The sequence below is a fragment of the Panulirus ornatus genome, chromosome 53 (assembly GCF_036320965.1).
Source record: "Panulirus ornatus isolate Po-2019 chromosome 53, ASM3632096v1, whole genome shotgun sequence".
Lineage (NCBI taxonomy): Eukaryota > Metazoa > Arthropoda > Malacostraca > Decapoda > Palinuridae > Panulirus > Panulirus ornatus.
Genome location: NC_092276.1, coordinates 547,501 through 572,500, shown reverse-complemented (window position 1 = coordinate 572,500; position 25,000 = coordinate 547,501). Strand labels below are relative to the sequence as shown.

The window sequence follows — 25,000 nt, the reverse complement described above, 5'->3', positions numbered from 1 at the left end:
CCTGATCTGGGTTTTTTGGCGATAGGTCAAGGTGAGGCGAGGCTGGCCCCACAAGCCTCTCTCATGCATACATTCCAGCAGCTTATTTCCTGTGTGTGTGTGTGTGTGTGTGTGTGTGTGTGTGTGTGTGTGTGTGTGTGTGTGTGTGTCGGGCAGATACACCATATTTTTCCAAGGGCCCCTCTTTCAATAAAGCCCTTCCGAAGGGAGTGAAATTCAGCTCGAAAAGGCAAGTTTGGACCTCGATGGGTATATACGGACTTCACGTATTTGCGCCAGGGATTTCATGAATCTATCTATCTATCTATCTATCTATCTATCTATCTATCTATATATATATATATATATATATATATATATGAAGAGAATCGGATGCTTTTCAAGCAAGCAATAGGGAGTTGCTGAAAACGCCGCTCGTATTTATGAACCGAAGCTAAAACTGTAAGCCGACTTGTTATTATCGCCCATTTGGAAGAGAATTTACAATGCGCTTCCGTTTTTTATTCCATCCCCCACCTCAAGCTTCTCTACGTTCCTACCCAATAGTCGTAATAGTTCATGCAGTTACGGACGGACGGACGGACGGACGGACGTGCGCGCGCGCGCATATCCTCCGTAAACCTCATCCCTGTACAAAATCGTAAAGAAGATTAACCATTGTAATCATCCTCTACCCCCCACATCCCGACGCTTACATTCACACTGCATATGCAAATGCACCAGAGATGGATAGGAGGGGGAAAAAAAATGAGAAATGCAGATTAGAACCTGGAATTAAACACACTAAGGACCTCTTTCTCTTAACACCAGCAACACAATTTCTTCTCTATTAAACAAAGCTGATTTTTTCTTTTCTTTACGAAAAAACCCCAATAAAAACCCAGCTAGAGTTAGAGGGTTTAAGAACAAAGGCGGATATATTTACATAACCCCTTTTGGGAGAGCTTCGGGCGAAAGTTGTGAGTTTACAGTCGAGAACTCAGAGAAATTTGGACGCGAGCAAATCTATCACATTTGAGACGGAGCTTTGTTGCGAGACGCGCGTCTGTGGACAAAAAGGAGAGTGACGCGTTTCGCACTCAGCTAAACCTATGGGAGAAAAAAGGAGAGTAAGTAGGAAGAGAATCACAGCACTTCCTCCACTTACGAAAATGCCTTTGACTGAAACAGACAGACAGACAGACAGACAGAAAAAGAGACAGACAGTGAGAGACAGGAGAAAAAAAACAAAAAAAAAAACGGAAGCTGAAGACAGGACATCTCGCCCACACACCATCAGTGGTAGAGGACGCCCTGGCAAACCTCTTCGATCCTCAGGCCCGCTTAAACGGCAGCTTCGAAGTCTGACGCACACCTACTTCGAGAGAACTCAACACAGACGGAGGAGCCACCGTGGTTCTGGAATGCAGCCACCATCCCCTCCCTCTTGAGTGGAAAAGATGTCTGGCCATTTCTTTTACATCCGTCCTTCAACCCTCATTTACCCCAGAATGGCTTCGAGTTTATCCAGTGGGATACGTCCACAGAGCTACAAGACTCTCGTGGTATACGTCCACAGAGCAACCAGACTCTCGTGGTATACGTCCACAGAGCAGCCAGACTCTCGTGGTATACGTCCACAGAGCAACCAGACACTCATGGTATACGTCCAAAGAGCAGCCAGACTCTCTTGGTATACGTCCACAGAGCAGCCAGACTCTCTTGGTATACGTCCACAGAGCAACCAGACTCTCGTGGTATACGTCCACAGAGCAGCCAGACACTTATGGTATACGTCCACAGAGCAGCCAGACTCTCATGGTATACGTCACAGAGCTACCAGACTCTCCCAATCTGTTCGCCAGCTCGTGGTAAAGATTAGGGCAAAGTTTCCCCTTCAGGAAGACAGAGAGAGAGAGAGAGAGAGAGAGAGAGAGAGAGAGAGAGAGAGAGAGAGAGAGAGAGAGAGAGAGAGAGCTATGCCAGACCATCTTCGTAAGCATCATAGATGAGGTTTCTCTTAAGAACACTGGCACGAACACTGTGCCACTGACAATGGACTCTTGTTTTCTTTTTTTTTCTATCCCGTTTGATTTAGAAAGGAGGTCTTTGGCACCTCCTGCTCTGGGAAAGCGAGACACAGAGCCAACACCAGGAATCCTTCGGCTCCTGAATCAGGGGGATGGGGGGTTCACTCCCTCGCCTCTCAGGGGGTAAACACTCACACATACACAGACTCAGTCTCCCTACCCCCTACGTCTCCAAGATACCCTGAGGAACCCCTATACACATACACACACACACACACACACACACACACACACACACACACACACACACACACAGTCCCTCCACGTCTCCAAGATACCCTGAGGAACCCCCATACACACACACACACACACACACACACACACAGTTCCTCCACGTCTCACACACACACACACACACACACACACACAGTCCCTCCACGTCTCTGAGATACCCTGAACACAACATCCTTCTCCTCCCCCCAAAAAAGAACTTGAGGAAATCTCATACACAGCGGCCAGCAAACGTCTGCGACCATAAACTTCCTTCGTACGTGTCCTGGCTTAGCTGGATGCGTCTGGGCGAATCTGGGGAGAGACGACGGCGACTCTCCCATCGATCAGAGGAGAGGCTCTTCCTCGGCCGTGCGTCGTCCTCTGCATGCTGAGGGAGGGAGGCATGCCTCGTCAGCCAGCGGGGGGGGTCCTTCCGCCACGCGCGCCTCCTCCTCCTCCTCCTCCTCCTCCCACACCTCCCTCTAGCATGTGTGTGTGTGTGTGTGTGTGTGTGTGTGTGTGTGTGTGTGTGTGTGTTAGGGTGTGTGTGTGTGTGTGTGTGTGTGTGTGTGTGTGTGTGGGTGGGTGGGTGGGTGGGTGTGTGTGTGTGTGTGACCTCACGGAGGGAGTCGAAGCCAGCAGTTCCATCATGCTGAGCGCTGTCTCTGTCAGGGGATATAGCTAGATTGGGGCGGCTCTGTTGTACGGTCTTTAAGCCCCCAAAACCTACCAGAGAGAGAGAGAGAGAGAGAGAGATAGAGTGAGTCTGTACATCGAACTTTTACCAGAGGGCGCGACTAGCGCGTAGCGCTCGCCGCAGACAAATGCAGTTACGAAGAACGAGTCTTGCGTGTGTGTGTGTGTCTTTGTGAGAGTTATGTGATGCCATGAATCACGCGGGGGAAATGGAGAGATTGCACGTTCGCTGGGCTGCAAGGCAGCAGTGGGTGCGTGTGTGGGGTGAGGCGCGCCAGGAAAAGACAGCTCTCTGAAGCCAAAGGAGTAACACTTGACAACCACTGAACCGTTGGCTCGCTGCGCAGCCGTCAACAACGCTCACGAAACCACCCTTCCACCCCTCCACCCCACCAAGCGGGTAGTGGGCGGTAATATACACCTCCCTGGTCGAAGGCCATGCTTTCCGCCCACTACATCCAACCTCGGGGAGAGAGAGAGAGAGAGAGAGAGAGAGAGAGAGAGAGAGAGAGAGAGAGAGAGAGAGAGAGAGAGAGAGAGAGTCAACTCTAACTCACGCCCTCACAACACAGGGGGGGGGGGGTAACATTTGCATCTGACCTGACGCTGTCTCACTTAATTCAACTTTGTAATGCATATATCACATGCCTGACTCGAATTCTGGGTTACCGCCTGTCTGGCCTGATGGTCACCATTAGATCCCAATGACGTGGTGAAAAAAAAGAATAAGAATAAATACAAGAGAAGAGGAAGGAAATTGGTCGTCATGAGTTTAGTTCATTCTCGTTCCAATCTTGTTCGTGTTAATCCCTGTTTAGTTCACGCTAGTACCCTTCTAGTTCAGGCTAGTTCCCATCTAGTTCTGATGTTAGTCCACCTAGTTCATGTTACTACCCTTCTAGTTCAGACTAGTTCCCATCTAGCTCTGATGCTAGTCCACCTAGTTCATGTTACTACCCTTCTAGTTCAGGCTCGTTCCCATCTAGTTCTGATGTTAGTCCACCTAGTTCATGTTACTACCCTTCTAGTTCAGGCTCGTTCCCATCTAGTTCTGATGCTAGTCCACCTAGTTCATGTTACTACCCTTCTAGTTCAGGCTCGTTCCCATCTAGTTCTGATGCTAGTCCACCTAGTTCATGTTACTACCCTTCTAGTTCAGGCTCGTTCCCATCTAGTTCTGATGCTAGTCCACCTAGTTCATGTTACTACCCTTCTAGTTCAGGCTCGTTCCCATCTAGTTCTGATGCTAGTCCACCTAGTTCATTTTACTACCCTTCTAGTTCAGACTAGTTCCCATTAATTCAGAACTGTCCCAATCTAGTTCCTACTAGTACCCATCTAGTCCAGGCTAGTTAGTACCCTTCTAGTAAAAGCTAGTCCCCAACACCCTTCTAGTGAAGGCTAGTCCCCCATCGAGTTCAAGCAAATTTCAACACTCCCACTTCCAGGCGAACTGGCACGAAAACATGAATCAGCTCGAAAGTCTTCAGGGGAACGAAACAACAAGACGCTGTTTGGGGGAAAGGCTTTTCATTTATCAAGCACAGTCCAAACGTCCATGGCCACGCGCCCACAACGGAGCCATCCACCCACGGCCCAAAACCCCCACAGACTTATCCACGGTTCGGTCATGCGGAGAGGATAAGTGAAGGCAAAGTGACTACGAATGTTCTGTACGTGTCAGGAGTGGCGGAGGGAGTGAGGGAATACTGAGGAAAAAAATAGACTGGAATGATGGACTGAAGGATGCTTTGAGCTGTAAAGGGGGCCCCTGAACATTCTTCAGGAGGGTGAGATGCGAGCATGGGATAAAGAGAATTGGAGTGAGGTGGTATTAGAGGGGGCGACGCTCTGCCAAAGGACTGAGCTAGGCCTGTGGGACCTGGTTGTGAATGAGGGACGTCTGGTTTCGGTGTATCATACATGACAAACATACAAACTGGATGTGAGGAGCCACTGAGACCGTTCATCCACTCCTGGCGCTACCTCGCTCACTCAGGAAACGGCAAAGAGGTACGTGGGTGGGTGTCTATACCGAAGTTGATAGAACGATACCAAAACACCTCTTTCTTACTCGGGGAGGCTCAGTTCACCACCAGAACGAGAGAGAGAGAGAGAGAGAGAGAGAGAGAGAGAGAGAGAGAGAGAGAGAGAGAGAGAGAGAGAGAGAGAGAGAGAGAGAGATCGGACGTCCTGATAACAACGACTGCACGTCACGACAGCCCTTGGAGTTAAGAGGGGGATTTTATTCCCCAGGTCAAGAGAACAGGCAGCGCAGAGCCGCGGGACCACGGGCCATGGAGTGTGGTGATATGGGCGTGAATGCACCACGAATGAGGGACACAACTGAACAGTATTTGTTTAATGTCTCCACTCTGTGTGTGTGTGTGTGTGTGTGTGTGTGTGAGCTGCGCCGTGGTTGGGGCCAAGCCTAAGGATCGTGGGACATACTGGATCACGGATCCGTTGTGTGTATTGTTACGTTGTTCGATGGCGGAGCGTATTGCCCACTGGGGATTCGACCGGCTGATTACAACAATACACAATACGCGGATTTTACCCGCTACAACGCTCACTGGAATAACCATATTTACCATTGAACGTATTGTTATCATCATTATCATTATAATATCGGATTACATTGAACGTATAATTATGATCATTATCATTATAATATCGGATTACATTGAACGTATAATTATGATCATTATCATTATAATATCGGATTACATTGAGTTATATTCTGACCCCACCCGCGACACACCCGAAAGAGAGAGAGAGAGAGAGAGAGAGAGAGAGAGAGAGAGAGAGAGAGAGAGAGAGAGAGAGAGAGAGAGAGAGAGAGAGAAAGAGAGAGAGAATTATATTTTTCCGCAAATATTAATCTTAATCCCCCTTTTTTTTTGTTTTGAAGTTGTGATCTTCATGTATACTTTCTTTTTCTTTCTCTTTCTTCTTTACCTCGGAAACAGTTTCATTATAGTCCTTTAATCACTCTGATGCGAATTACATCTTTGGTGGAAACGAGTTATTCAGGTTCATGGATTATTTTGTGAGTGATTTATGACGTTATAATTAGCCCAAGATTCATAACGTTCGAGCATTATTTTTTTCCTAAGTCGTTATCAAGATCCTTTGTTTGTCCCTGAGTCGTTAGCCAGACCCCCCTCGTTGGTCCCTGAGTCGTTAGGAAGACCCCATCGTTGGTCCCTGAGTCGTTAGTAAGACAGCCCTTCGTTGGTCCCTGAGTCGTTAGGAAGACCCCATCGTTGGTCCCTGAGTCGTTAGCAAGACCATCTTCGTTGGTCCCTGAGTCGTTAGGAAGACCCCTTCGTTGGTCCCTGAGTCGTTAGCCAGACTCCCCTCGTTGGTCCCTGAGTCGTTAGGAAGACACCTTCGTTGGTCCCTGAGTCGTTAGCAAGACCACCTTCGTTGGTCCCTGAGTCGTTAGGAAGACCCCTTCGTTGGTCCCTGAGTCGTTAGGAAGACACCTTCGTTGGTCCCTGAGTCGTTAGCCAGACTCCCCTCGTTGGTCCCTGAATCGTTAGCAAGACTCACCCTCGTTGGTCCCTGAGTCGTTAGCCAAGACCCGTTGTTGGTCTATCCGGAGGTCCGTCGCACGCCCTCTCAACCAGACCTTAACCGCAACACAAATAAAAGGATCTTTTGTTCTCTCTCTCTCTCTCTCTCTCTCTCTCTCTCTCTCTCTCTCTCTCTCTCTCTCTCTCCTTACACGCGTGTGTCCATATATATATATATATATATATATATATATATATATATATATATATATAAGAGGAGGACACTGGGGACATTGTGAAGATGTCCAGCATCTATCACCCTCCCTCCTTGCAAAGACTCCGCCGTGATTGGCAGGCGGCGGCAATATCTATAAGAACTGGCAGTAAACATTGGAGGAAAAGTGTTGGATGCACACGCGAAAGAATGCCGCGGTGGAGGGTGGGTGTAGGGAAGAGGAGGAAGGGGAGGCGTGTGGTTTTCAGCGGCGCTGAAAACTTGCTTTTGTGTGTGTGTGTGTGAGGGAATGAGTTGATGTTATGAGCCCTGAGATTTATATCTTGTGATGAGTTCGGGCGTCCTCCCTACCAACTCACCCTCCCCACAAACCCTCTGGGGAGAAACTATGTAAATATATTCACCTCTTAAAGACAGCGGCAATGTTGAAACTGTGAGGGATGTCGGGGGGGTTCGTTTTCTATATTTTCTTCAGATTTTTTTTTAGGGTTTCATAACCAATAGGTATAGTCTCAGCGAATGCTAATTTGCGACTCCTTTTGGACGATGGTAGGATTAGAGCGATGCAACGGCAACGTTTTAAATTAAATCGTCCTAAAATAAAAGAAAAAACCCCATTCCAAACGAGATGGGAATGGTTGCCTGTCGGATTCCTCGACTACACCGAAGTTACGGCAATGTCTACATCTGTGTGACGTATGTAAATGGCAGCCGTTCTTTTAGGCAATTTCAAACAACATTACGAGAACGACAATACTGAATCTACGAGGCGAGCCGATGGTAAACTCTGATTTCCGGGCGAGTTTTGGATATAATCCAGCTTCGTCCCTCTTTAAGACGCCAAGGAAGGAACACCACCTCCCCACCAACCAACTCGACTCTCACTCCCTCAGAGGAGCCTTTTTAAACTCGTACAGAACTCCTCCTTCTCCGGGAGAGGTGCCACTAAACTTACCCCTCCGCACCATTGAACGAACTCCTCCGTATATTTATTGAAGCGGGGGTGGTCAGAGGAGTGTGAATATTGATACCCGGTACAAACGAGAGTGGCCTTTGAGTTACAGAGAGAGAGAGAGGGAAGAATGTGCAGAGACAACCTTCCATTCGCTCGGGTGTCTTTTAAAATATGATTCTCGCACAGGACGACGAATGATGCTGTCATGATCCCTTTTCCCTACGCTTTCGAATGCCAGCCATGGAAGGGTGGGGCGCTGGGGCGCCCCGGGAATGCCAAAGAGCGATAAATTCCCAAGGAATAAATAAATCCAGCTTTCGTATCGAGGAAGTGAGATTCATGGCCTGACAACATATTTCCTAAGATTAAGACAGGGAACACGTCCTTATGAAAATCCTTCATAAATAAGTTCGAAAATAAAAAAAAGCGTTGGTTCTTAAAGGGGAGATCGTAGAACAGAAGAACGCGTTTAGATAACGAGTTATGAGATGGGATTATTCCACGGATGTATAGAGGAAACAGAAGGCCTCGGGCATAGGTAATAGAGTGTTACAGACGTCGTAAAATAGACAGCAGACCATCGGTGGAAAAGGATCTACTACAATCGGTTTCGATTCCACATCAACGCCTTCCCACCATGCATCAACAACGTGGGCCACCACATACGTAACGAGAGGGTCTACGGCTTTACGAGTGTCTTTAACAACCTAAGGAGGCATTTAGCCACAAAACCCCCCCCCTGAACTTAGCCACAAACCCCCCCTGATGAAGCAGGTGGTCAAGGATTTCTCGTCTATAGCTGACGAAGGATGGTCTGAAAACAGTTCTAGCACAGCTGGCAGGGACCTGAAAGCAAAAAATGTGGCCTTCGTTGTCTTTTCCTAGCGCTACCTTGCGCACATGCAGAGGGGGAGGGGGTTGTCATTCCATGTGTGGCGGGGTGGCGATGGGAATGAATAAAGGCAGACAGTATGAATTATGTACATGTGTATATATGTATATGTCTGTGTGAGTATATATGTATATGTCTGTGTGTGTATATATATGTATACGTTGAGATGTATAGGTATGTATATTTGCGTGTGTGGACGTGTATGTATATACATGTGTATGTGGGTGGGTTGGGCCATTCTTTCCGTCTGTTTCCTTGCGCTACCTCGCTAACGCGGGAGACAGCGACAAAGTAAAATACATATAAGAATAACCAACGAGCCATCCAACCAAATCACCAACCACTGGTTCGAAAATGTGTCCGAAGAAAGAATATGAGGGGCGAAGGGAAGCTTTAGGGGGTGGGTGGGGGAAGGGGGGAGGAAACCATCGATATAAAATGTTATAAAAAATATATATATATATATATATATATATATATATATATATATATATATATATATATATATATATATATATGGGGGAAAATTTTCACAGAGACGGGAAAGGAACGAGGAAAAGTTAGATATGCAAAAACGAAGACATAGGGGGTGCGCAAATAATGTGAAATCAACGAATCCTTAACCTTCTCTCTCTCTCTCTCTCTCTCTCTCTCTCTCTCTCTCTCTCTCTCTCTCTCTCTCTCGTTTCGCTGAATTCATCAAAATAAAAACACTTAAACTCATAAAAAAAAAACTGGACTACACCTATCAAAGGTAATTACAAGGACATAAAACTACAAGAAGAAAAAAGAGAAATAATATATGTGTGTGTGTGTGTGTGTGTGTGTGTGTGTGTGTGAGAGAGAGAGAGAGAGAGAGAGAGAGAGAGAGAGAGAGAGAGAGAGAGAGAGAGAGAGAGAGACATGGGAAAGACAAAAGAGGAGATTCCAAACCTCCATCGGGAGATCTAGCCTCTGATCCCGACAGTCTTTTGTCTCCCTACCATTATGTATGAAGGGTCGCTCTCGCCCCCCGGCCCTTCCTCCCTCCTTCTCCGAGGGTCACAAACTCTCCCCCTCCACCCCTTCCCTTCCCCTTCCCTTCCCTTCCCCTCCCATCCCCCTCTCCCCTCCCCTTGGCTATATAACTATGGAAATAACACGGCCACGGTCAGTGCTGCTGCCTCAGACGTCAAAGTAGGAGGAGGGGGGAAGAGAGATGCAGTTTTCGTCTTTCTCTCTCTCTCTCCTCTCTCTCTCTCTCTCTCTCTCTCTCTCTCTCTCTCTCTCTCTCTCATCTCTCTCTCTCTCTCTCATCTCTCTCTCTCTCTCCCGTCCCTCTCTCTCTCTCTCTCTCTCTCTCTCTCTCTCTCTCTCTCTCTCTCTCTCTCTCAGGGAAGGCGTGCCGGACCATTTCCAGACGTCATGGCCGATCGCGTGGGGGTGGGGGCAACAAAGTGTTGTCATGGCTCCGTGGGGGAAAACTAAGTCGTCCCTGATGACACCCATACGTTTAGGTCGGTTCCCCGGCCGCGGCGACATGTAGATTTCCGTCCTTATGACAGACGCGGCTTGGTGCCGGAGGATAGACAGTGACATGCGTCCCGTTTCTCCGTCTCTCTCTCTCTCTCTCTCTCTCTCTCTCTCTCTCTCTCTCTCTCTCTACCTATCTATCTATCTATGTATCTATCTTTAAACACACACACACACACACACACACACACACACGTACATACAAACACACATACATAAACAAACACACACATACACATATACACATGTTCGCCGTTTCCTCCGTCAGCGAGGTAGCGCCAAGGGAACTGACAAGGAAAAAGAGGCATCATTCGCTCACATCCACCACTCTCTCACACTGGGTACAAATATTCAAGTATACAAATATTCAAATATACAAATATTCAAGTATCCAAATATTCAAATATACAAATATTCAAGTATCCAAATATTCAAATATCCAAATATTCAAGTATACAAATATACAATATTCAAATATACAAATATTCAAACACCCACGCGTTGATATGTGATCATGATCAATATGGGGGAAATCATCGCGGAAATAAAAATATGTAATCACCTCGTTTCCGGACGCGATCTTGTTGGGCCGTTTCGGGACACGAACGCGACCTTGTCGGGTCCAGAGGGGTAATAACCACCATGGGGACGGGCAAGCCCAGCGTCGGGAAGGGGCGCTTGGCACGGAGCGAACCCCCAGGCCAGGCCAGGCCAGGCCAGGCCAGGCTCCCCCCACACACATGACGAAGCGGCCAATCAACAGACAGGCATCTATACGCCCTCCTTTACTGCACTGTGTGTGTGTGTGTGTGTGTGTGTGTGTGTCTGTGTGTGTGTGTGTCTGTGTGTGTGTGTGTGTGTGTGTGTGTGTGTGTGTGTGTGTGTGCGTGTGTGTATGTTTCGTACCTGGCTCATACTTCGACCGGGGCATTTCTCAGAGAGAGAGAGAGAGAGAGAGAGAGAGAGAGAGAGAGAGAGAGAGAGAGAGAGAGAGAGGTCTCTCTTTCTCTCTCTCTCTCTCTCTCTCTCTCTCTCTGTCTCTGTCTCTCTCTCTCTCTCTCTCTTTCTCTCTCTTTCTCTCACTGCGGCAACATATGGCCAGTTATCGCGGGCCGTGGCGGGGGTTGGGTGTGTGGGTGTGTGTGTGTGTTGGGGAGATGGGGTCCTTCCAGCGTTCCAGGCGAAGGCTGGAATATGAGCTACGGGTACAGAGGGCCGGCGGTCCGGTCCGGGCCGGTCTGGCTCGCGCGTTCCAGCCTTCCAGGTCCAGGACTGAGCCCTTCCTGATCAAGTCCTGGAATGGGGTCCAGTGGTGAAGGACCCTTCTCATGGGATTGGAGGGCGATGATTCCAGTCATTCAGTCTTTGATATCAATTCAAGATTTGATAATAAACGTATATATATATATATATATATATATATATATATATATATATATATATATATATATATATATATATATATATATATGGCGTCCTAGCTACGTATCTTAGTTGTATATCAACTGACTGTTATATTTCTTTCCTGTATCTCCCCTGATGATGTGATCATTACACGAAAGTGCACTTGGGAACTTATCGTGTTTCATTTCCCCGTGGACTCATAGGAATATATACATATATATATACACTCGTGTGTACGGGAGAGATGTAAGCATACGATATCTTACAGCAGCGTTATCCTACGTCGACATCGTACCCTGAGCCTGGTATCGTTGTACACAGACAATCATCAACAAGTAATCCAATATGTCTTCGCCTCTTCGTGTCACTATGGAGACGGACATTGTGGGATCATCTGTCAATCTGATCGACTTTTCATATCTCAGAGCATCCGTTTTCCTTATTCTCTTTTTTTCCCGTTTTCTCTCCGAAATATCAAATCCCCCTGACATTTCAGTCCTGAATCTGTGTTTCTAACGCATACGTATCTTTAAAGAATTTTTTTCTTTTTTTGTTTTTTTTTTTACCATTGCGCGCCAGGGAGAGTCGAAGGGCAGGCTGCGGGGAATAGCAAGCGGTTGGCTCACCGGTGAGCCATCGATGGGACGAAAACCAGTCTCTTTGGACCTTGCTCTCAACAGCCCCAGGGTCACGACCGATGATTACTGTGGGCATGTAGTGCGGGGGGGAAACAGGCCGCCCGCCATCTGATCCCAAAGTGACGTTGCAAAGTGGTACACGGACCGCCTGCGGTTCCCCGGCAGCCTGGGTTCGACTCTTGGGTAAAAACTGATGCCGTACTAACTCACATTACCAGAAATGACTCCCTTCTCTAACGATCCTTCTGGCCAGCCACAACACACGCCTCACCTGGTCCAAACGCAAACCACTCGATCGAAACCCGGGTACACGCATCGAAGGGACAGTCATATTTTGCTTCAAGTCTATCTATCTATCTATCTATCTATCTATCTTTCTATATATCTATCTCTGTCTATTTATCTATCTATCTATCTATCTATCTATCTATCTATTTATCTATCTATCTTTCCATCTATCTATCTATCTATACATATATACCAAAAGCTAAGTGCATCTATCCTGGGTATATGCGAGAGATTCAACCAAGTGTTACATTCTTTTTTTTCTGGGGGTGGGGATGTCTGGGGCTCGAACCAGTAGAGGAGTTAGGGAGTAAGAGAAAATAAAAAAAAAACCCTCTTGTTTACAATGCCAACATGCAGCGCTTGCATGGTCAGCACCACTGCCTGGAGGAGCTGGACGTGGTTCGCAAAAAAAGAAAAAAAAAAAAATTCCCTCTCGTTCCTCTCTCTTAGTGAGAGAGAGAGAGAGAGAGAGAGAGAGAGAGAGAGAGAGAGAGAGAGAGAGAGAGAGAGAGAGAGAGAGGGGAAAGTTTGGTTCAGTTAAACGCAAGTGGACCATCAATACTTTTTTCTTCCTTCCTTTTAAACACCACCTCCTCCCCCCTCCCCCCCCCTTGGTGACAGGGTGGCAAAAAAAAGGAGGAGGAGGGGGAGAAGACCAACAGAGGTTCACTGAACGCCAGGACTGTGTCAGAACCGTGAGGACTGCACGGGGTAGAACCAGGGAGAACCAGAGACCAAGAGGGAACCAAGGACCAGGGAGGACGAAGACCAGGGAGAACCAGAGACCAAGGGGGTAAGAACCGTGAGGAATGGACGGGGGCAGAACCAGGGAGAACCAGAGACCAAGGGGGAACCAAGGACCAGGGAGGACGAAGACCAGGGAGAACCAAGGACAAGAGAGGACGAAGACCAGGGAGGACGAAGACCATGGAGAACCAAGGACCAGAGAGGACGAAGGCCAGGAGGGACCCAAGGACCAGGGAGGACGAAGACCATGGAGAACCAAGGACCAGGGAGGGCGAAGACCAGGGAGAATCAAGGACCAGAGAGGACGAAGACCAGGGAGAACCGAGAACCGGGGAGGAACCATGAACCAATGAGAATGAAGGATAGTAACTCTCTCTCTCTCTCTCTCTCTCTCTCTCTCTCTCTCTCTCTCTCTCTCTCTCTCTCACTGGTTCCCACCCGGTCTTTACCTCACCGTTAGCCTCGTCCCCGTGTCAGGGGTGTCCTCTCCGCCCCGCCCCGCCCCGCCCCGCCCCTCCTCAAGCGGGGACTTGAATGGCCATCCCTGACTTTGGCCCCGTCCCTCTGGCCACCGGCTTGGCCAGGACGTGAGCTTTGAGGGGGGTCGGTGGTGTCGGGGACGTCAGGGGCCCTTCTTAAACCCCCCCCACCCCGCCCCACCCCCAAAGCCCCCTGGTCTTCTGTCGAAAGTCAAGGAAAGTCACACAATCGCTTCCTTCTGGTGTGTGTGTGAGTGTGTGGGTCTGGGAGTCTGGGGTTGTCTCTGGGGGGGGTTGTCTCGTCTCTGGGGGGGTGGTGTCGTCTCTGGGGGGGGTGTCGTCTCTGGGGGGGTGGTGTCGTCTCTGGGGGGCCCGGGAGAAAACTTGTTTATCTCAGTCGGTAAAACTTCGGGGGTTGGGGGAATACTCCTTCGGGGGCCCCGTGTGGTGTCCATCACACACCCGCAACTCATCCCCTTGGACTCCTGATCGGCGACGGATTTCAGGGGTGGGAAAAAACGAGAGGGATAGAAAAATAAAAGACAAAAAAATATATATATATATTACACTGGTATCAAGAACGACAAAAGGACGCGTCTGTGTACAGACGGACAGACGGAGAGACGGACGGATGGACAGACAGACATGTAAAAATTGGGCAGAATTAGTCTTAAGATCCAGGTGAGGATATTCCCTCTAAGGCCCAGTCCTCTGTTGTTAACGCTACCTCGCTAATGCGGGCAATGGCGAATAGTATGAAAGAAAAGAAATATATATATATATATATATATATATATATATATATATATATATATATATATATATATATATATATATATATATGTGATCGGGGCCTGAACATATATATATATATATATATATATATATATATATATATATATATATATATATCACTTTGAATGGAATTGTTTTTATTTTCCAAGCTGATTATATTTTCGGGTGTAAACCGGGCACAATACTGGCGTCCTAACTATCGCTATAAATGATTATGACGGACGTGTGAATATTCCCTCCAATGAGCGTGTCAGGATTTTCCGGGCGAGCGACGTGGTTTGTTGTGTGTGTGTGTGTGTGTGTGTGTGTGTGTGTGTGTGTGTGTGTGTGTGTGTGTGTCGTGTAATTATGCCATTGTGTTGACCAGCGGCTGCATGGTAATTAGACTTGTCCTATATAGCCTTTTGATTTTACGCGGTATAATGGTGTATATATATATATATATATATATATATATATATATATATATATATATATATATATATATATATATACATACCAAATGGCCTCCTAGCTATGTCTCTTCGTTATATATCAACTGACTGTTATATTTCTATCTTGTATCTCCCCTGATGATGTGATTATTACACGAAAGTGCACTTGGGAACTTTTTGTGTTTCATTACATCGTGGACTCTCTCTCTCTCTCTCTCTCTCTCTCTCTCTCTCTCTCTCTCTCTCTCTCTCTGTGTGTGTGTGTGTGTGTGTGTGTGTGTGTGTGTGTGGTTGAAATCGCAATTCAGTGGTTCATATAATAGCATCTAACATGCAACTTTTCTACACATGTGGCACGACATGTTTCACGGAGACAGTCCCCCCCCCCTCATCATCATCAGGTGCCAACACTTCACGAGGGTTAAAAACCCCACCACCAACCACCACACACCACCACACCACCACCACACCACCACACCACACACCACCACCACACCACACACCACCACCACACCACACACCACCACCACCACACACCACCACACCACCACCACACCACACACCACCACCACCACACACCACCACCACCACACACCACCACACCACCACACCACACCACACCACACACCACCACCACACCACCACACCACACACCACCACCACACCACACACCACCACCACCACACACCACCACACCACCACACCACACCACACCACACACCACCACCACACCACACACCACCACACCACACCACACCACACACCACCACCACACCACACACCACCACACCACACCACACCACACACCACCACCACACCACACACCACCACACCACACCACACCACACACCACCACCACACCACACACCACCACACCACACCACACACCACCACCACACCACACACCACCACCACCACACACCACACACCACCACCACACCACACACCACCACCACCACACACCACCACCACCACACACCACCACACCACCACACCACACCACACCACACACCACCACCACACCACCACACCACACACCACCACCACACCACACACCACCACCACCACACACCACCACACCACCACACCACACCACACCACACACCACCACCACACCACACACCACCACACCACACCACACCACACACCACCACCACACCACACACCACCACACCACACCACACCACACACCACCACCACACCACACACCACCACACCACACCACACACCACCACCACACCACACACCACCACCACCACACCACCACACCACACACCACCACACCACACACACACCACCACACCACACACCACCACACATTCTAGCCCAGGAAAGGACGGGACTTTTGTGTGTGTGTGTGTGTGTGTGTGTGTGTGTGTGTGCGGTGGGTGTCGGGATTTGAAAAAGAAAACTTTACGATCTGTTGGTACCTGATGAGGTGAATTGTCTCCACGAAACATGTCGTGCCACAGGTTTAGAAAAGTTACATGTTAGATAATATTGTATGAACTACTGAACTGCGATTTGAACCACACACACACACACACACACACACACACACACACGTATATATATAACAGTCAGACTACATTCTCCTAATCTAATAATCATTACGTTCATTATCATTTTACAGTAATTCGGTGGCCAAAGTGTATAGTTTCGACGGTTCACTGCTTCACCGGCAACGATTCGAATCTCCCGAGGTTTCTTTGGAATACTGAGAGCCATTTCAAAGCAGTCTCGACCACTGCTTCACATTCTTGAGCACTCGCCTCGCTGTATCGAACGCCAGAGCTTAATCCACCACGTAATTCGTTCTCACGTGAAGTAGTTGTTTATACCACAGTCACCAGGCCAGTTCATCAACACATTTCGTCCAATTAAAGTGGTACTCTTCAATCGCAATCACCCGGGTCAGGTCATGTGTACTCGCAGTGTCATTCATTTGTTGAAAAAAAAAAGAAGATATATATACGCCGGTGGACATATAGGATAACAGGGTGTGAAAAACGTCATTCATTTTCATTCATCACACGATTCTATTCATTTAATGAGCGGCAAAATACATCATTTCACGACGGCACGCTATTCATTTTCTGCTGTTTACTCATTTTTGTACTCGGTCAGATGTTCTATTCAAGCGCGTAACTCAAACACCACAGCCATACAATGGATTCATCACGTCCTTCTCATTCCTTCTCATTTTTGTTAGGCAATCAAACCCACCACCAAAAAACCCTCCCCCTAAAAAAAAATATATTACAATCTGTCACACGTATGACAAAAAGTCCAGTTACTCCTCTGAAGGGATGAGTTTCCCCCCAAGCGATCAGCCACCCATATGGGTAAGATAAGAGATAATTTGTGTGTATAGCATCCTCTGCTTTTCTCCCAAGCAATACCTTCTGGCCATCCCCCAGCAACCGAATGGAGGGGAGGAGGAGAGGAAGAGGAGGAATAGGAGGAGGAGGACGAATAGGAGGAGGACGAATAGGAGGAGGAGGAGGAGGAGGACGAATAGGAGGAGGAGGAGGAGGAGGAGCAGCAGGAGTAGCGCCGGAGTGCGGGTGGGTGTGTGTGTGCGGGTGTCTGACAACCCTACGAAAGACAGCGAACTCCCACTTCGACTATTTGCTCGAGTGCCTGCAGTGTGCGCTCCCTCAAACATCCCAAATGTCCCTCTCTGCCAGTGTGCGCTCCCTCACACATCCCAAATGTCCCTCTCTGCCAGTGTGCGCTCCCTCAAACATCCCAAATGTCCCTCTCTGCCTCCCAGCCAGTCACTGGGACAACACAGGGGAGTATTCCAGCCTTCGATCTTCAGGGTCAACCTCGTCTTTCCTGCCATAGGGGGAATGGTGTACCCCTGTGTGAAAGAGGAGGAGGAGGGTGATGGTGAGGAGGGAGGGATGTTTTTCCCTCCTCGATTTGCAACCGTGGCTCAGAAACGCGTCAACGGAACAGAACTGGTTGATCAATCCTTTCCATTTGATTACTCTCTTTCTCAACCCCCGATGCCATGATCATTTCTGATCGAAATAATCATACATCCCTTGAAAACATTTCTTTAATCTTTTTCTTTCAATGATTCTGAAACTGCCGACATCATTACTATTTTTTCGAGATTATTTCCCTCGCAGCTGAAAAAAAAAATATATAATGATTCTTTTTAATCATCTGGAAAGCAAATGTTTGGGCAGCGTTTTCTCCATATTCATTTGCATATCTGAACTTGGTTCTCTCCCTGTCTCGCTGGTGTAGTAATGCAAACATAATTTGTATTTCAATTAATTACATTATGAGGCATTAATTAATTGTATTATGGACTATTGATTAATTACATCATACACTATCAATCAATTACATTATGGACTATCAATTAACTACATTATGGACTATCAGCTAACTACATTATGGACTATTAATTAAATAAACTTCATAGACTATCAATCAATTACATTATGGACTATTAATTAACTGCATTTTGGACTATCAATTAAGTTTCTAATGAACGTCTGAGGGTCATTAAGGAGATATCCCTGACCCATATTATGAACTGTGAGTTTCCATCCGTATCTTTTCCAATCATTTCCCAGTGGACCAATAGTGGACCACTGGCGTATTGCTTTGGTGGCAAACTTCCACTGATGTCATCACCACTGCGAAAATATACATTTTTTTTTCCCCTCTTGGAAATTCTTTAAGTATAATTCTTTTTTTTTTCCCCTCTGAAAACATTTTCCTGAATAAACTCCAGGCCCATTCACTGGTCCCTCCCTCTTTTCGTCCATTTCCAACACATCCTCAAATGAATGATTTTTAGACTCGGAACCAGCCTTTCAATTATCTTCTCTTTTTTTCAGCGAGCATTTACATAATTACTTTATTTCTTATTGAGAATAAACCCTTGAGACATTTTCTTTTTCTCCTCATCCTCCTCCCCAGCACACGTTTTCTTATTGATCCTATTTGAGCATAAAAGTTTTTTCTTTTGAGTTGCCTCACTATTTTTTTTTTTTTTGAGCTGCCTCATCTACATCAACCACAAAAATTGGCTTGCAACCCTTCATGTCTCGCTGACACGTCTCAAAACCCAGTACCTGTATGACCAGGTGCCTGGCCCTCACCCCGCGGCCCGTAGTGACCAGGTGCGTGCCTGGCCCTCACCACGTGGCCCGTTGTGACCAGTTAGGTGCCTGGCCCTCACCCCGTGGCCCGTCTAACCAGGTAGGTGCCTGGCCCTCACCACGTGGCCCGTTGTGACCAGTTAGGTGCCTGGCCCTCACCCCGTGGCCCGTCGTGACCAGGGAGGTGCCTGGCCCTCACCACGGGGCCCGTCGTGACCAGGGAGGTGCCAGGCCCTCACCACGTGGCCCGTTGTGACCAGGTGCGTGCCAGGCCCTCACCACGCGGCCCGTCGTGACCAGGTGCCTGGCCCTCACCACGTGGCTCGTTGGTCCTCTTCCTTCAGTCCCGAGAGTCGAAGTCAACTCCCAAGGGTAAGGGGGACGGGAACCTAAATTGATCCTCTCCCTCACCCACTTCCCTCTCCCTCCAAGCTCGACGAAACATACCTATGTCTGACTACTGATTAATCCCCAGAGGGGCACTGTCTGAGCATTGGTTAATCCCCAAGGACACTTTCTCTGACCACTGATTAATCCTTAGGGACACTATGTCTGACCATGGATTAATACCCAGGGACATTATGACCATTGATTAATCCCCAGAGACACTATGTCTGACCATTGATTAATCCCTAGGGACACTATGTCTGACCATTGATTAATCCCTAAAGGACAACTCCCCCCCCCCCCCCTTGTTGATCATCCTGGCACAGTAGAAGGGCAGCGGAACCCTGTCTGTCTGTCTGTCTGTCTGTCTGTCTGTCTGTCTTGAAGGCACGGCTAAGCTGAACCGCAACTTTGGCCTGAATTAACATAAACATTGATCGAGTGAGTGAGTGAGTGGGTGAGTGGGCGAGTTCACGTCACGAAGTTTTAGAGAGAGAGAGAGAGAGAGAGAGAGAGAGAGAGAGAGAGAGAGAGAGAGAGAGAGAGAGAGGGAGGGAAAACAAAGTCTTGTCTCGCACCAACACACTCGCATACAAAATACTCTTTCCCTCCCCACTCACCCTCACTCTCTCTCACCACCAGGAAGAAGAGGAGGAAGCCTCACTCTGGGCCGCGTATACAACGGAATGTTTCAATGAACATTCCAAAACTCCTCCTCCTTAAAAGGATGATTCCATTTTCCGTTCCGACAATGGTGGAGAGGAGGGATAGATATTCTGACCACTGATATGTGGTCCATCTCTCCTTTTGCAGTTCTGTGCTAGTGCGTATATCTTCCTCCCCTGACGCTTCGGGAGGACCCTGCCTTGCGTGTCGTACTGTCTTCATACAGCGAGGATGCAGGTGCCACGGCGTCCGAGATAGATAGAAAGATAGATAGACAGATAGATAAATAGATAGGTAGATATAGATATCGGTCCTCGTATGAACACTGGAGACCCTTCAGTTGTTTTCAATCACTCCCTTCCACAAACTTTAGTTTCCTACATCCAGAAAGAACGAACATATTTCTAAGACCTGGAAGCAATAGAAAGGAAGATCAGATGTTGGCCAAGTACACGAGGCCTTCCAAGTAATAATAATAGCTTCGAACGGGACACGACGCCCCCCCCGGGTGAATCTGACGGGACTGAGGAGCCAAAACAGACGACCTCCTGGTCTATGGTGGAGTTATCTGTCCCGGGGGAAAGGCAGGAACGGCCACAATTTTCCCCAGCGTATATAGACTGAAGGACGAGATAACAAGGTGAATACAAAGGGATACAAAGAAATTCAAACAGCAGCAGACCACCGCGTCCTTTCCAGGCTCTTTGTGACAGTGGAGGATATCAGAAACTCATAGAAATCGGAGACTCACAGAATAGTGTGGTAAAAGTTCAAAGGCTTCAATTAATCCGAAGAGAAAAACCGGCAAATTGCCATTTTTTGGCAATTAATGAAAACCGTGGATCTCAAGCGATGTATCAAGTCTATTCTTAAACGTATCTACAGCACTGCTTTCAACCACTCGACTCGGCAAATCGTTCCATAGATTAACAATCCTTCTTCGAGCGAAAAGTCATATTCGCCTCATTCGAGGTACAATCGCTTGCACACGAGCTTGTATATATATTACTGCCAACGGGAAAAGAGGAGAGTATATACATTTCTGCGGCGGGTGGGTGTGTGGAGGAGGAGGAGGTGGGTTTGGGGGTGTCGAAAAACATGGCTCCCTCTCCTAAAATACACAAAACCTTCGCGAGACTTCGAGGCGGTGTCAAGTACAACAACTTCTCCCCTGTTGTACGAATGTTGCCGCAGCGGGAACGAAAACATTTCGTCGCGGAGTCTATTATTCCTGCGCCCTCCCCCACGCCATCGAGAACTCCGCTCCCTCGACGCCGCCAGGGGGTGTGGTGAGTGGGAGGTGGGTCAGCCTTTGCCTCCTCGTACATGGGGTAGTGCGACTGTCTCTTGAGGACAGGCAGGAGGACGAGGGTCCAGTCCTTCGCCTCCCGAAGGAGCTTCCGTGACGGGCGCAATCCCACACCCTCCCCAGTGTTGCCCGATCTATTTTCACGTTATATCAAGGCCTCTGGCGGAAAATGTAATTACATTACACATTCACAGATACATAAAAGCACATACATACGCATCTCAGACATGTACGCATATGTGCTGTAAACTATTAGCTACTACACTCCAAGAATCGAACCCCGGGTCATCTGTATTGTCGCCAGGTAATTAACCCTTAGACTACAATTGAGCTTCGAACAACATGGTCTCAGTGAGCCATTCTTGATTCAGTTCTCTACTTAAGCTCACAGTAGCCCAGGGGGTTAGGCTGCCTGGCTGCCACACATATGATGGACCAGGGTTCGATTCTCCGGATATAATGGCAAATGGGTGACGTATTTATAGGATTTCAAATAACTGCCCCAAGATCCCTTTTCTTGATTCTGCACTTACACCTTTTTCTGTTGGTATCTTGTTCGCGTCCTCAGGTCAAATGCTTCATGAACTGTTCCTACTTGCCGACTGTGTCTTGGGTCAAACTCTGGTAGACGAGGGGACCTCGCTCCTCGTCTATCTCGCACTGTGGACGACCTCGCTCCTCGGCTATCTCGCACTGTGGACGACCTCGCTCCTCGTCTATCTCGCACTGTGGACGACCTCGCTCCTCGTCTATCTCGCACTGTGGGCGACCTCGCTCCTTGGCTATCTCGCACTGTGGACGACCTCGCTCCTCGGCTATCTCGCACTGTGGACGACCTCGCTCCTCGGCTATCTCGCACTGTGGACGACCTCGCTCCTCGGCTATCATACCATGGACGACCTCGCTCCTCGGCTATCTCGCACTGTGGACGACCTCGCTCCTCGGCTATCTCGCACTGTGGACGACCTCGCTCCTCGGCTATCATACCATGGACGACCTCGCTCCTCGGCTATCTCGCACTGTGGACGACCTCGCTCCTCGGCTATCTCGCACTGTGGACGACCTCGCTCCTCGGCTATCATACCATGGACGACCTCGCTCCTCGGCTATCTCGCACTGTGGACGACCTCGCTCCTCGGCTATCTCGCACTGTGGACGACCTCGCTCCTCGGCTATCTCGCACTGTGGACGACCTCGCTCCTCGGCTATCTCGCACTGTGGACGACCTCGCTCCTCGGCTATCTCGCACTGTGGACGACCTCGCTCCTCGGCTATCTCGCACTGTGGACGACCTCGCTCCTCGGCTATTACAGTCATAATGCCTGAGGGAAACTGTGGTTCTCAGGGTAATAACATCCGTCCGACATGGTTCCCCCGTCCTACACACCACCACCAAGTCTTAACGCGTCCTCCTCTTCATCTTCTCTTCGTTGTGAGGCGACGGCGGCATCTGGAGGACCTAACTTGAAAGTGCTTTTCTTCTCAGAAGACCTAACTTGGCTCCCCCTCTCCCCCTTCCTGTGTCTTGAGGTACACAGTCGACTCTTTGGCGAACCTAACTCAGCCTTTCCCTCTTCTTCTGGTCTTTTTGGAGGGGAAGGGGGGTGGTATAAGTCGACTCCTTGTAACTTTCGTCCAGGGTCGACGTCGATTCCTAACGGGCTTGCTCGACTTGATCACCCAAAGTCCCTCAGAACTGTAGCTGATGAGGGTCGACTCCTGAAGGTGGGGGGGACGACCTGGGTGGCTGGCTGGCTGCGCCCGCTTGAGTTTTCCCCTGTGACACCGAGCCCTCAGTGACGCGTCGCGAAGCCATACCATTGATCCCTCTTTAAAAGGATCCTCCTTTAGAGGTCCCCTCTTGGCACGGGAGCTCGCTCTGTGCTTTAAGGACACCGCTAAACGGTGACCGTAACTTGGTCTGAGTTAGCGTAAAAAGTTTATCGAGCGAACTCACGTCGAGAGAACCTATTAATAAGAAATATATATAAAAAAAGGACACCTTTTTTTTTGATATTCTCTTAGGCTACAGCTCCATGGACGTCATTTCGAGGGAAATGTTCTTCATCGGCATGCAGTTCGGGAGGGGGAGCTCAAAGGAATAAAGTTTTGTCTCGCAAACACACACGCATACAAATGCCTCCTCAGGATGAATCAGCTACGCCCTTGAGCTCTCTCTCTCTCTCTCTCTTTCTGTGTATATACGACGGGAAGGTTTTAAGTGAAATTCGCTCCTCCTTCTAAAGAATGAGTCTATTTCTGTTCTGACAATTGGAGAGACACTTTGAATATTGATTTCCCAGGCACGTCTTCTTCTTCTTCTTCCACCACCACCACCCACCCACACCCCCACCCTTTCCCTTCCCAAAGTCTGCATTTTATGCATATTGTTTTTCCTTTCCCCCGGACGCAATCCACTAGAGTTGCACGCCACGCCGTATTCACACATATTAAGGATGCAGATTGTAGCGTCTGAGAAAAATGTTTTATTTATGATGTTTGTGTTTTGAGTTAGAAAAAAAAAACTCTCCTCCCCCGTCCATTTCCGAAATCTTTTTTCCAGATGAGAATACTGGAGATAACAGAGGCCTTATTAATCACGTCTACCACGGAAATGATCATTACTTCTAAGGCTTCCTCAAAGGGAACACACGGTGATGTTCATCTAAGGACTATAAGCGGAGAGAGGTAAACGAAGTCGAACTAGCTTAACTCCACGTCTTACTCGGAGGTGAGGAGAAGATCGGGACCAGGTTGCACAAGAACAGAGCATCGTATGATGGTACTCGATCCCAACTGAACATCTCTCGTCAGAGAACAACTGGAATCCATGAGACTTAAGACCTGATGGTCTATAACGCTCTAAGCCCTACTGAAGGACAGTTACGTAGGGGGGGGAAACAAGACCACAGAAAACCTCTGGGTTCACGACGAAGTTACTGATGCAAGAGAGATATGTCATTCCGAATTCCAAGTTAATGAAGGTAGAGACGGAACAATGAAGAACTTACGGAGACACAACACTAAAGCCGAAGTTACAGACACGAATAGAACAGCAGAACTTTTCTACTGGTGAACCAGAACATAGCATAACACTTCCTAGAACATACAGGAACTTCAGCAACATACACGAGTCAAAGGCATCAGCTCGTCTGCCTCTTTTAGAGTGCATGACACTAGGACGTATAAAAAGCTCCCTCGCTATTCTATCTGCCTTCCTCCGCTCCGGACTCCCTTCCCTGGACACAAACCAGGCTGAGAGAGGAACACAGATAAGCCCTTGTCTCCCAGGCCCACGGAGACGCTGTAATACGTACCCCTTTAGAGTTCAAGGCAAGGGAAGACGAAAGCCTTCTCTCCCTCGTCCCTACGAGTCCCTGTGTGGGCGAAATTCCCATCCTGTTCTCCACACACCCCCAAATACCTAGTCGTCTTGTGCTTTGAGCAGAATGTGTATATACACACACGCAGCTTTTCACAACCAATAATATTCCTTTGAATATCACAATATATACTTCGAGATAGCTGAGGAAGACAGACAGACTGGACGTAAGGAGTAATTGCACTGCAGTGATTGCCAATATGGTAGCAAAACCTCGTTCGAAATATACATCATCTCAAAATCTAAGTGAT

At 48.1% G+C, this 25,000-nt stretch overlaps 1 protein-coding gene across 1 annotated transcript in view; it reads right to left on the bottom strand.

The window, feature by feature from the left end:
- The window catches only part of LOC139765148 (putative neural-cadherin 2), a 613,316-nt gene that overhangs the window by 158,182 nt on the left and 430,134 nt on the right, over positions 1-25,000 (bottom strand).